This window comes from Adiantum capillus-veneris, chromosome 9, assembly GCF_014529385.1.
Source record: "Adiantum capillus-veneris isolate H3 chromosome 9, ASM1452938v2, whole genome shotgun sequence".
NCBI lineage: Eukaryota > Viridiplantae > Streptophyta > Polypodiopsida > Polypodiales > Pteridaceae > Adiantum > Adiantum capillus-veneris.
This window is the reverse complement of record NC_140939.1, coordinates 112,922,448-112,933,826: the sequence shown is the minus strand read 5'-3', so window position 1 is coordinate 112,933,826 and position 11,379 is coordinate 112,922,448.

Genomic DNA, 11,379 nt, shown 5'->3' with positions numbered 1-11,379 from the left:
GTCTATAGTGTCTAGCATCTTCTCCCACATTTTTCTTCTACCCATACAAGGTGAAGACGATGACTCTGTAGAAGAAGAAGAAGACTTACCCAAATATTCAAATCCGTATTCAGGTAAAGATAGGCAGCAATCGACAATTGATTCTGATGAAGAAGTTTGTGGTTGTAGTGAAGAGGGTTCGGAGCTTGGCGATGGCGATTGTGCAATAGTAGGCAAACATCGCATAGGAGAGTTACGAGGAAAAATGCCTACTCACCTTACTGTTATACGTGTTTGCGTCATAAAAGCTCCAGATCTTGTGTTTGTTGAACAATTGATGTTGAATCTAGAAGCTTTTTTCCTTCATCTGCTTTCATTTGCGCTTTTTTTTGAAGTTCACTTCTTTGAAATAGCTTTTGTCGATTCTTCAGCTAGGTCAATGATGACATATTCTCGTAGTTGCTCTGCTTCCTTTGTTTTCACTTTTTCCTCATGCTCCAAGTTGTAGCCATTTGTCTCACTTTTTCTACTTTCACACTCACAAACTTCATTAGCTTCCTTAAACACCTTTATTGTAAATAAGGGAGTTATGTCAAAGCCATCTTCGTTGCAAAATTTGGTAATGGTTACCCCGTTTACGTAGAAATCAAGAGTCTCCAGTATTTGATCCCATCCAAAGGGTTCAAATAACTCCTTTGGGAATGGTTCCCTAATATAAACTTCATCTTGCAATCTTCCTTTCTAAGACTTACACTCTCAGGAGCTCTATGCATCCAAATATGTGCTTTGTCTTGCAACTCAACTGGTATCATCTTCCTGATCCATAGTAGAGTTTATTTCTTGTCCTGAGGTTCGCTCTACATATCTATAACTATGATCTTTGACACTGATTTTCATTGTGACCTCTTTGTGTCTCAAGTAGATATAGTCATAGCCCCAATCTTGTACCATTTTGAGCTGACGCATGAATGGTCTACCCAATATGATGTCAAAGTTTTTTCTCTTGTCAAAATTCATTATGGCAAAGGTATGCTTATACTCTATTGCCACACAAGGATACAATGATTTGTTCCAATATTCCTATCGGTTTCTCCACATAACCATCTGCTAATTGCAGTTTCAGTCGAGTTTTTGTAAGAGCAGGCTTTTCCCATTTTTTCCATATTTCTTTGGTTGCAATGGCAATTCCTGCCCCACTATCTAGCAACCGTCACTCTTTTGTACTCAAGTGGTAAGGTGGTGTTTCCTTCTTCTCCTTCACAGTAGTCATCCACCTTATTTACTAGTACTAGCTTTGTCTGTGGTTTCCTAGGCGAGGTGTCATCCATGTTTTTGTCCGCAAGCTAGTCATGTGAAGGGATTTTCAACCCCATGTTTTCCAAGTTTTGGACCATTTGGCCCCATAGATGCGGTCTATTTTTTAGTATCTCTGAGAGATAAAAGTGTCCATTGTATAGGAGAAGACATCAATTCATACAAGCTTTTGGTATCCATCATTTTTGGTGTGGCTTTCCACTGAGAAGGTACCATTTTAACCTATGATTTTTTTTTTGAGTTCTCCTATAAAAAATGGCAAAGTCTGTAGAGAGCGTGGTTTTCTCTCTTCAGATGCAACAGACCCAACATCCCCATATAGAGATCGTATATCCCCTAGGAAAAATTCGTGATCCATGTTTATCTCAGGGATAGGTGCCTACTGTGAAGTGGCACCACCATCTTTTTGGTTTCTGATCGATTCCCATAAGGATTGTGACCATAGTTCTTCTGCCTCCGGAATAGGAATCATTGATTGTGATCCCACCCCATCCGTGGTATTGGCTACTTCCCTTGTATTTAGGTGCCTCAACTTTTCTGGCTCTTCCTCTTTGTTTGCAATACCATGACTTTCCAATTCCTGGATTCTTTTGCGGATTAGCACCTCCATTTTTGGAGCATCTGGAACATGTGGTCCCCTAAGAGCTTGGGCCGCCTGGATGAGCTCCTTGCACATTTGCAACCTCTCTTTTTCATACCCTAGATGAGGTTATGTCAGCCATCTATCCTCTTGGGCTTGATTGGGTTTTAGCCTAGCTTTATAGGCCTTCAAAAATGAATCTAAGAGTTCAAAGACAACCAAGACTGAACCTCCCGAGTTAGTCTTTGACTCTTTAGGTCCCTTTGTGGTTTTTTTGCTTTCTTGCTCTCATCTAAGTTGTTCTTTTGTTTGATTTAGTTCAGTTTCCAAAGTCGTTTTCTCTTGTAGCCTCTTTGATTTCATTTTATTCCGTTTGGCTTTCCATGATTTTCTTCTTGTTCTCATCGATATGTTCTCGATTTCTGTTTGAACAGGCAATGTGGCTCCTCCACTACAATTGCGTTTTTGGCAGCTTCTTGAGCTTGAGCTTGAGTCATCATGTTTAAAGGAATGGGGGGTTCTACCTTGGATCCACTTGAATAAGGCATCATGCCTACAACATTCATTGTTGCTTTCCCTTTGTAGTCCGGATTTTTTAGCACAATGTTGGCGTAGATGGTCTCTTTCACAACGTTCACAGAATACAAATAATTCTATTTGTGGACCCTTGTTTGGACAAATTCGTGCCCAATGGTTACCTCCACATTCATAGCATGGACCTTCTTGCTTCATAGCTGACAATCCAAGCAATGGTTATTCTTGCCTGGTGATAATGTTCTTTGAACCATACTCTTGATTGGATATGAACATGAGAATATTCGCATTGGAGTATTGGTTTTTCACGGGTTGCAGCACATGTGTTGGCTGAGTGTAGCTGAATACTACTCTACCATCATTATAAAGAGGTGGTTGTTACCCTAGCATTTGTTGCAGGTTTGGTTGAGTGTTACACCATGGAGTGGGGTGATCCCCTCCACAAGTATTACATCTTCTCAAATGTGGTTGTAGTACAATCGGGTTTTCTATGTAGACTTGATTAACTCTTATAGTCACCTCATTGACCACTTGGTCAAAGCTTGGTTCTCAAGGAGTTTGAACATCTTGCTTTGTTGTTGATTTGCTCTTTGTAGATGAGGCACTACTAGTCGCGTTGTCTGTATCTTTAGTTACCTCTTGGGCTTGATTGGGTTTTAGCCTAGCTTTATAGGCCTTCAAAAATGAATCTAAGAGTTCAAAGACAACCAAGACTGAACCTCCCGAGTTAGTCTTTGACTCTTTAGGTCCCTTTGTGGTTTTTTTGCTTTCTTGTTCTCATCTAAGTTGTTCTTTTGTTTGATTTAGTTCAGTTTCCAAAGTCATTTTCTCTTGTAGCCTCTTTGATTTCATTTTATTCCGTTTGGCTTTCCATGATTTTCTTCTTGTTCTCATCGATATGTTCTCGATTTCTGTTTGAACAGGCAATGTGGCTCCTCCACTACAATTGCGTTTTTGGCAGCTTCTTGAGCTTGAGCTTGAGTCATCATGTTTAAAGGAATGGGGGGTTCTACCTTGGATCCACTTGAATAAGGCATCATGCCTACAACATTCATTGTTGCTTTCCCTTTGTAGTCCGGATTTTTTAGCACAATGTTGGCGTAGATGGTCTCTTTCACAACGTTCACAGAATACAAATAATTCTATTTGTGGACCCTTGTTTGGACAAATTCGTGCCCAATGGTTACCTCCACATTCATAGCATGGACCTTCTTGCTTCATAGCTGACAATCCAAGCAATGGTTATTCTTGCCTAGTGATAATGTTCTTTGAACCATACTCTTGATTGGATATGAACATGAGAATATTCGCATTGGAGTATTGGTTTTTCACGGGTTGCAGCACATGTGTTGGCTGAGTGTAGCTGAATACTACTCTACCATCATTATAAAGAGGTGGTTGTTACCCTAGCATTTGTTGCAGGTTTGGTTGAGTGTTACACCATGGAGTGGGGTGATCCCCTCCACAAGTATTACATCTTCTCAAATGTGGTTGTAGTACAATCGGGTTTTCTATGTAGACTTGATTAACTCTTATAGTCACCTCATTGACCACTTGGTCAAAGGTTGGTTCTCAAGGAGTTTGAACATCTTGCTTTGTTGTTGATTTGCTCTTTGTAGATGAGGCACTACTAGTCGCGTTGTCTGTATCTTTAGTTACCTCTCCGTAGGCCTTACAATTGTCAACTAGATATAGAGCTTCTCTAGTGACTTGCTCAAACATCATGCATCCTTTCAAATGTAGGTCCTTTTTTAGAGTTCCATTCCTCAAGCCCTCTATGAAGAGAACTGATAATCTCTCATCTTGCGGTAGCTCTCTCACAGGACATCTGTCTATGTACTGTGTTTGAAGCGAAGCAAAGCTTCCTTCACTCTTTCATTTGCTTTGTTTGAAATCATAGATGTGTGACACAATGTTATGTTTGATTCCCCTTTTTGTGAATTCCTCCGTAAATTCTTGCAAGAGTTATGCTATGTTGGAAAAATCATCTCTATTCAATGGTTGGAACCATGTCAACACCGTTCCTTCTAATGTAAACCCAAATCCCTCATGCTGAGTATGAAAATTGGCAATCTGTTTAGCTCTCAAAACTTGTTTGAAGAGTGAGACATGAGCATATGGATCCCCTGACCCACTATACTTTGTCTTGACACATTGAGCCACTTGATATGGTCTTAATCGTTGTGGTTCAGCCACTAATCTAACCAATTTGTGGTCTCTTGGAAAGAATTTTGTCGTGCTCTCATCTTGTTTCGGAAAGAATCCTAGTGGAATCCTCTCTGATGTGTACTCTAGAATCATTTTTGGCTAAAAGTAAGTAGAGATCGGAGTACCCTTGTATGTGTATTGTTCTAAGTCAGTTGGATCAACAAGTTTGTACTCACATCCATACCTATCTACCATTAAAACTTGCACTCTATTGGCATCTGTATACGTGAACGCATAGAGATTCTTATGGGTGGTCAACTCTCTAGCATAGGGTTCTACACACTTGTAAAAGATATATGGATCCCCGTTTGTGAATCTATAAAAGCCCTCATAAGTGTAATCCGTAAGAACTCGCATGGCTTCATTGGTTCTAATGAATCTCACGTATGGTTTGTTGATTAGAGGATTCCTCTCCTCTATATATTCTCCCAATCCCCTTGTTGTTGGAATTGCAGCGTTTTTCATGTCTCTGAGTACAATAGAGAACCCTGGTGGTGGATGATTTGTCATGGTTAAGGCTAACTCAAGATTCTCAAGATAGTCTCTTACAAGCCCACTTTGGCTTAGTGCAACTTATCCCTTTTTGCCCTTGATCAGGTCTCTCAGAAGTTAGGAATTTGTAGCTTTTTTGCTCTCTAGAAACTAGTCTTGGGGTACCTTGAAAGTTTGGAATTAGGAAACCTAGAAAAACTATTCCCAACAAGCTTTCTTCCTGGCTACCTGACTCAATTTGGAGTTGTCAATCAAAAGTTAGAGCAATTTTAGTGAACTGCACTTGAAAAAACACTCAAAACAATCTCAGGACCAGTACACAGGAACTTTGGCTTGTATATTGGTCTCCCAAAGGTATTTTTAGTCCAAAGTTGAGATTTGGGATGTCCTCAAGTATGTTTACAAGATCACCAAGTCAGATAACCCCACTATGCTGAGGTACATAGATCGCAATCCATGTTCCTCTGTCAAAAAAACTTTCTCCAAATTTTCCCAAATTTTGACTGTGTGTAGAAAGGTCATATGCAGGCTCTGTACCAATTTTTATCAAATTCTAAGGTTGAGGTACATGGATTGCAATCCATGTTCAACCACATTTGGACTTGATCTTTTGGCATCTTGTTCCTGACTATGTCCACAAGCTAAATCTTAAATCTTTTTGGATTTGGACTTGTTTTGACGGGTCAAATGCCCAATACTAGGTCTACAATGAGATTTTCTATCTGTCACCTGTTTTAATGTCTTTTGACCCAAATGTGCTCAATTTGTTCCAAAACAGGACTTGGACATATGTTTCCTTATGTGTGCACTATTGATCTAAATTTTTTTAGTTCAAGCTGTCACTATGGGTACATGGATCACGATCCATGTTTGGAGACCAAATTGACATCTCTTGGTACCATAAGATTCAACATGATTAGGAGGTCCTATGGTATCATTTTTTTTAAAGACGGATTGAAAGTTAGGTCAATTCTGGCACTTTGTCAGAGTACTTGGCAGTTCAGGGCTTTTGGTTTGGATTTTGATATCCATATTTACTTTTGAGAAGACCATTAGACTCCTTGTGATGTGCTCTAGCTATGGTGCAAACATGGTATCAATCTGTGACAAAGGAACATGGATCGTGATCCATGTACCTATGTGCCAGATGGTAATGAAACTTGACTCAAAGCTTGCCCTTGGTCCAATGATCCTTGCTATATGGGTTTTGTGTCATTTGGACTTGTTTATGTTAGGCAAAAGTCAATTCACAGTTGAACTTATTTAGTTTTAACCCACTTGAAGGCAATTTTCAAAAAAGAAAAAAAGGGTTCCTTATACCAATCACCTCCTATGGCATAACCCTCCCCCTATACTTTTTTTACCTTTAAAAAATGCCAAAAAACCCTACCCTTCCTACTCTTCTAAAATCAATCCCCTTGTGGGATGAGTTTATTGGGTGTGAACTTAACCCTAAACACTTTAAGTGAATGGGTAATTACCATCCCCCACACCCACTCTTTGAGCCAAGTATAGGGCCTTCATTTGTCTCCCTTCTCGAGCGTGAGAATTTTTTTGTTTTTATGCTCCCACCTGCATGCTGCACAGTTGTATGACCCTTGGTCCTCCATATTTCTCTCATCCATGTGCCATTGGACAATTCTATGAGCTGGCTTTAGTTTTTCCCTCCTCTCAAGTAATGATGCTCTACAAACGTCTCAACTATGCCTACTGCGTACTATCTTGATCAATTGTTTGCCCCTATCTCTCTCCTCCCTGTATCTTCAGAGAGATGGCATGCTAAATGCTCCTCTGTATGGATTTTGAATTTGGCTTGGAATTTGAGCCGATTTTATAAGAAACTTTGGAGGGATTAACCGCTCAAGGATTGCTATGTATATTTCCTCCTACAATCTATCAACACCTAGTGAGGGACACTCTTATCCCTCACTTAGCCTTGCTTTGCATACTACTGATTATAATCTGTGAATGAGGGTCGTGCTTTGTTTGCTATCCTGCTTACTTCAAAATGCATTTGGTTGGGAAGGCTAATGCTTCACAAGTTGGTTCCAATCTCACTTAAATGTTTTCTATAAATATTGTAGCAATTCACTTGGATTTACTATGCTAAATGATAAGCTATCTTGTAGTATATGATTTTTATTGATCCTTTATATTTTATTGGTCTCCCTTGCATGCTCACACAAATAGGCACTGATGGTTTTGTTTCTGAGCTATGACCGACTGCTTTGATCACTCGTAAAAATATAGAAATTACTAGTGATTATGGGTAAAATATTGACCATGATGGTTTGATAACTTGCGAATGAGTGGAGTGACTTTGCTGAGAAGTTACAATCTACACAAGGCTAGTCCTCCTTGCCTGCTCATACAATTAGGCACTGGTGGTTCTTATTCATTTTTGAGGTAGACATCTTCTGGTCAATGCTGACATGAACACCTACTATTGATTTGTATATTCACTATGGAGGGAATTTTTATGATGCTCAAACTTCTCAAAAAGCCTAAAATGTTGACCCTTTGTGGTTCGGATAGATAGATGAGATTTCATAAAAAAAGGACCTACTACTGAGGCTATGATACTTGAACTGTGAGAAATATGTATAACTTGGGCTAATTACTTATAATAGGTCTAAGATTTTCTTGTTTTCTTTTGTCGTAATTTGGATAGACATAAGAGTATCAGACATCTTTTTGTAGAAAATGGTCTATTTACATCACTATTTTTAGATTTTTTTAAAAGAGAGAGAACTTAATGTTGGGTAAAAGCATGTATTGGTGGTACCACTTTTTGCACCTTTTGGTTCTGTGCACCGCCAATGATGTGGCATACATGCATTGGCTAATACTCTCCATGTTCTTTGAAATGATTACCACAGATAGTCAGACTGTCCCTTTTCCCCATAAAAACTGATACTGGCTCTGACACTTTACTGATTCTGTGGTGACTGACATGGTTTTGTTGTACTGAGACTTTTCTGACCTTTTGACTGGCTGTGGTACTGGTTGAACATGAAAAAGTCTTAAAATAACTGATTCTGAATTTTCCTAGTCTTCAGTTCCCGGAATACCAATATCATTATTCTTGGAAGTCTCTTTGTCATCTGAATAATATAGCTTCATTTTGGCCCCATTATACACCCCTGGCAGCAGTAACCCACATACATCTTTGAGCCTTACTCTGCCACCGTTAGAAGACACCCGATCGACCTTATATGGACCTACCCAAGCTATCTTTAAGTTTGGTTTCTTAGCACCCAGTTTAGATTGATAGAGCAGAACCAAATCTCCTTTCTGAAATTCTCTAACTTTGATTCTTCTATCATGCCAGTGTTTCCTAACTCCTCCAATCTTTGTTTAAGATTGTGATTAAAAATCCAATCCATATTCTATGGCCATCCTGAGACTGGGAATGACAAACTCCATAGGCACGAAAGCTTCAGTGCCATACACCATTCTAAATGGTGTTAGTCCAGTGCTGACCTTAAAGGTTGTCCTATATGCCCAGAGAGAAGTCTGGAGCTTCATATCCCATTGGTGTGGCTCCTTCTGCACAATCTTAGTGAGAATGGTCTTAACTATTTTGTTACTCCTCTCTGACTGCCCATTGCATCTGGGATAATACGGTGTTGAGCATTTCCATTAGAATGTCCATAGTATCATTTATAAAGTGTGTTCCCTGATCAGACACAATCTCCACAGGACATCCATATAAACGGCATATAATATTTTCAAATAAGAATACAGCAGTGGACTTCACTGTGTTGTCGAGAAGAGACTTAGCTTCCACCCATTTGGTGACATAACAAGTGGCTATCAATATATACCTATTCTTCCTTGGAGTAATTTTCTTGAATAGAGCAATGAAATCCAGAACCCATTTCATAAACACTCCCAGTGGCTGGACTGGAGTTAGAGGAGTCATATGTGTCACGTTGTGGGTCTACCCATCCTCTGGCATATATCACATGTTTTACAAAAGCTTCTAACATAAGCTATTAAAGTTTGCCACCACAAGCCAGCCTGCAAAATCTTCTTGTAAGTAATATAAGTGCAGAAATGTCCTCCAGAATCCCCATCATGTTCCTCTGAAATGACTTGCATTCTCCCTTCCATAGGCACACATCTTTGAAGAAACCCATCCACTTCCAGTTTGTAGAGTGATCCGCCAATGATGGTGAACTTCAAACTCTTAATGATTAGGGCCTTCTTCTGATTCTAAGTCCAGTTGTCTGCGAACCCTCCCTTAGAAAGGAATTGATACACATCATACAACTCTAGATCATTTATTTCCGCAGTTGTCATCCGAAATAGTTCTGCATCCACTGGCTCATCTCTCAATGATGCCTCAGAGTAGCCATCCGTACTTCTAGACAGGAAATCAGCACCACAGTGGGTTCTGTCGGGCTTATGAAAAATACGAAACTCAAATTCCATCAGGAACATTGTTGAGCCAGCAGAGGATCACACCCACATTTTTGCTGACACTCATCATTTTGTAACCATTGATTGTAATAAATGTCTTTCCGACATTAATTTTGATTTGAGCCATTCATTAAGTAACGGGACTCAATTGAGTTTCCAGCTTGTAATCCCCAAGTAATTTCACTTGCTGATGTAATTAGTTAGAGATGTTCTCACCTCCAAGGCTGAGGTATATAAGCCAAAGTTTTTGTAACCTAAGGGAATTCAGATTATTAATCAAAGTGAGTTTTTGAGCGCCGTGACTGTGTCTGAGAGAGAGTGAGAGTGAGAGAGTCTTATCTACTTGCTACGCGAGCTACGGAGCCGCCATTGGAGAAGCGACACCGCCATTGTGTTAGCAACGGCGAGAGCTACGCACAGATACCAAGAGTGCGCGCTATCGGCTTCTATGTGTGGTAAGTTCCTACGAGCTTCGGTGTGAGTTTTCTTCCAACTCGTGTGTCGGAATGGAGTGTGCAGCATATCTATAGAACCACAACGAGTAGAGCTACACATTGGTACCATGGGAGTCAAGTTTCGATCACCTGTATTTTTCGGCCTGTCTTCATACGCGTTTGCCACACGGAGTGGTTATAGGTTGATTTTGCAGTTCAAGTCTTTAGGGTGTTGTTCTTACCTAGTGTATAGAGTTCCCCTTGAGTTTGAGATCGATTCAATGATTCTAGATCCTGTTTCGTATAGCATTCGTTCGTAGTAAGGATTTCAGTCACTTGCGTATTTTAGAACTTAGATTTGATTTCCTTAGTAGTGATTGTCATTAGAAGGTCGAGTAGGTGATTTGACACCCACCTAGTTGTTTCCATGCGCCTGCGGGTCAAGCTCCGTCCTCGTCTGAAAAATTCTGTTGTTGGTTGAGTTCTCGCTATTTAGCTTCCGCTAGCGGTGTAACCGCCTTAACATTTGGCGCCACTGCCGGGGACGAGATCCCTAAGTAGGTGACCTTAGACTAATCCTACGAGGTGAGTCGTATAAACTACTTTGTATACTTTAGTTAGAAAAGATCTAGGAGTGGTGGACTCCGAAGATCTCGAGAGATACTAGGAAGTGGGGTATTCGTGGGTCTTCCGTGTTGACAGTATTTTTAGTTTAGCTTAGATTTGTTTGTTGTTTTGTTGGTGTTGAGTAGTTGTTGATAGAAGAAGAATTTGCTAGTCCGTGAGTGGCAGTGGATCTCTTTAAAATCACAATTACCAAACCCTTTTTATGATTAGGAATAGCTTAGGTAGGACTTCATTTGATCCTGATCTGGAGCTAGTAATCATTGGAGTATTTGCTTGATATGGTTGATTGCATGCTAGATCACTAAACCGTCGAGTTAGTAGTGAAACTTGCAATAAACAAAAGTCAGAGAAATCTTCTGTGTATCTGAGAGCTGCTGAGCACTTGAGAAAGCTTTAGGAAGGATTCTGTGCCAAAAAACTGGAAATCTGCAACTTTAGACATCATACGCGTATGATGTCTAAATGACCAAACAGAGACCAAAACAGAAATTTTGACTTTACCAGAGTGTTCAAAAGGGGAGTTATACCCTAATTTCAACTTAAAACAAGAGCATTAACACTCAAAGAAACCCAAAAAGACAAGTCGGAGTCCAAGAAACGCAAAGAATAGGAAATTTTGGATTCAGATCTTGTTTTTACATTCAAACCTGACAAAAACACTTGAAACTCAATAATAAACATTGGAGAAGGCTTAAAACCAAGAATAGTCAAAATCTGGGACAAAAGACATCATACGCGTATAATGTCTTTTAGCAGATCCACTACTTATTTTTGATATCTGACCTG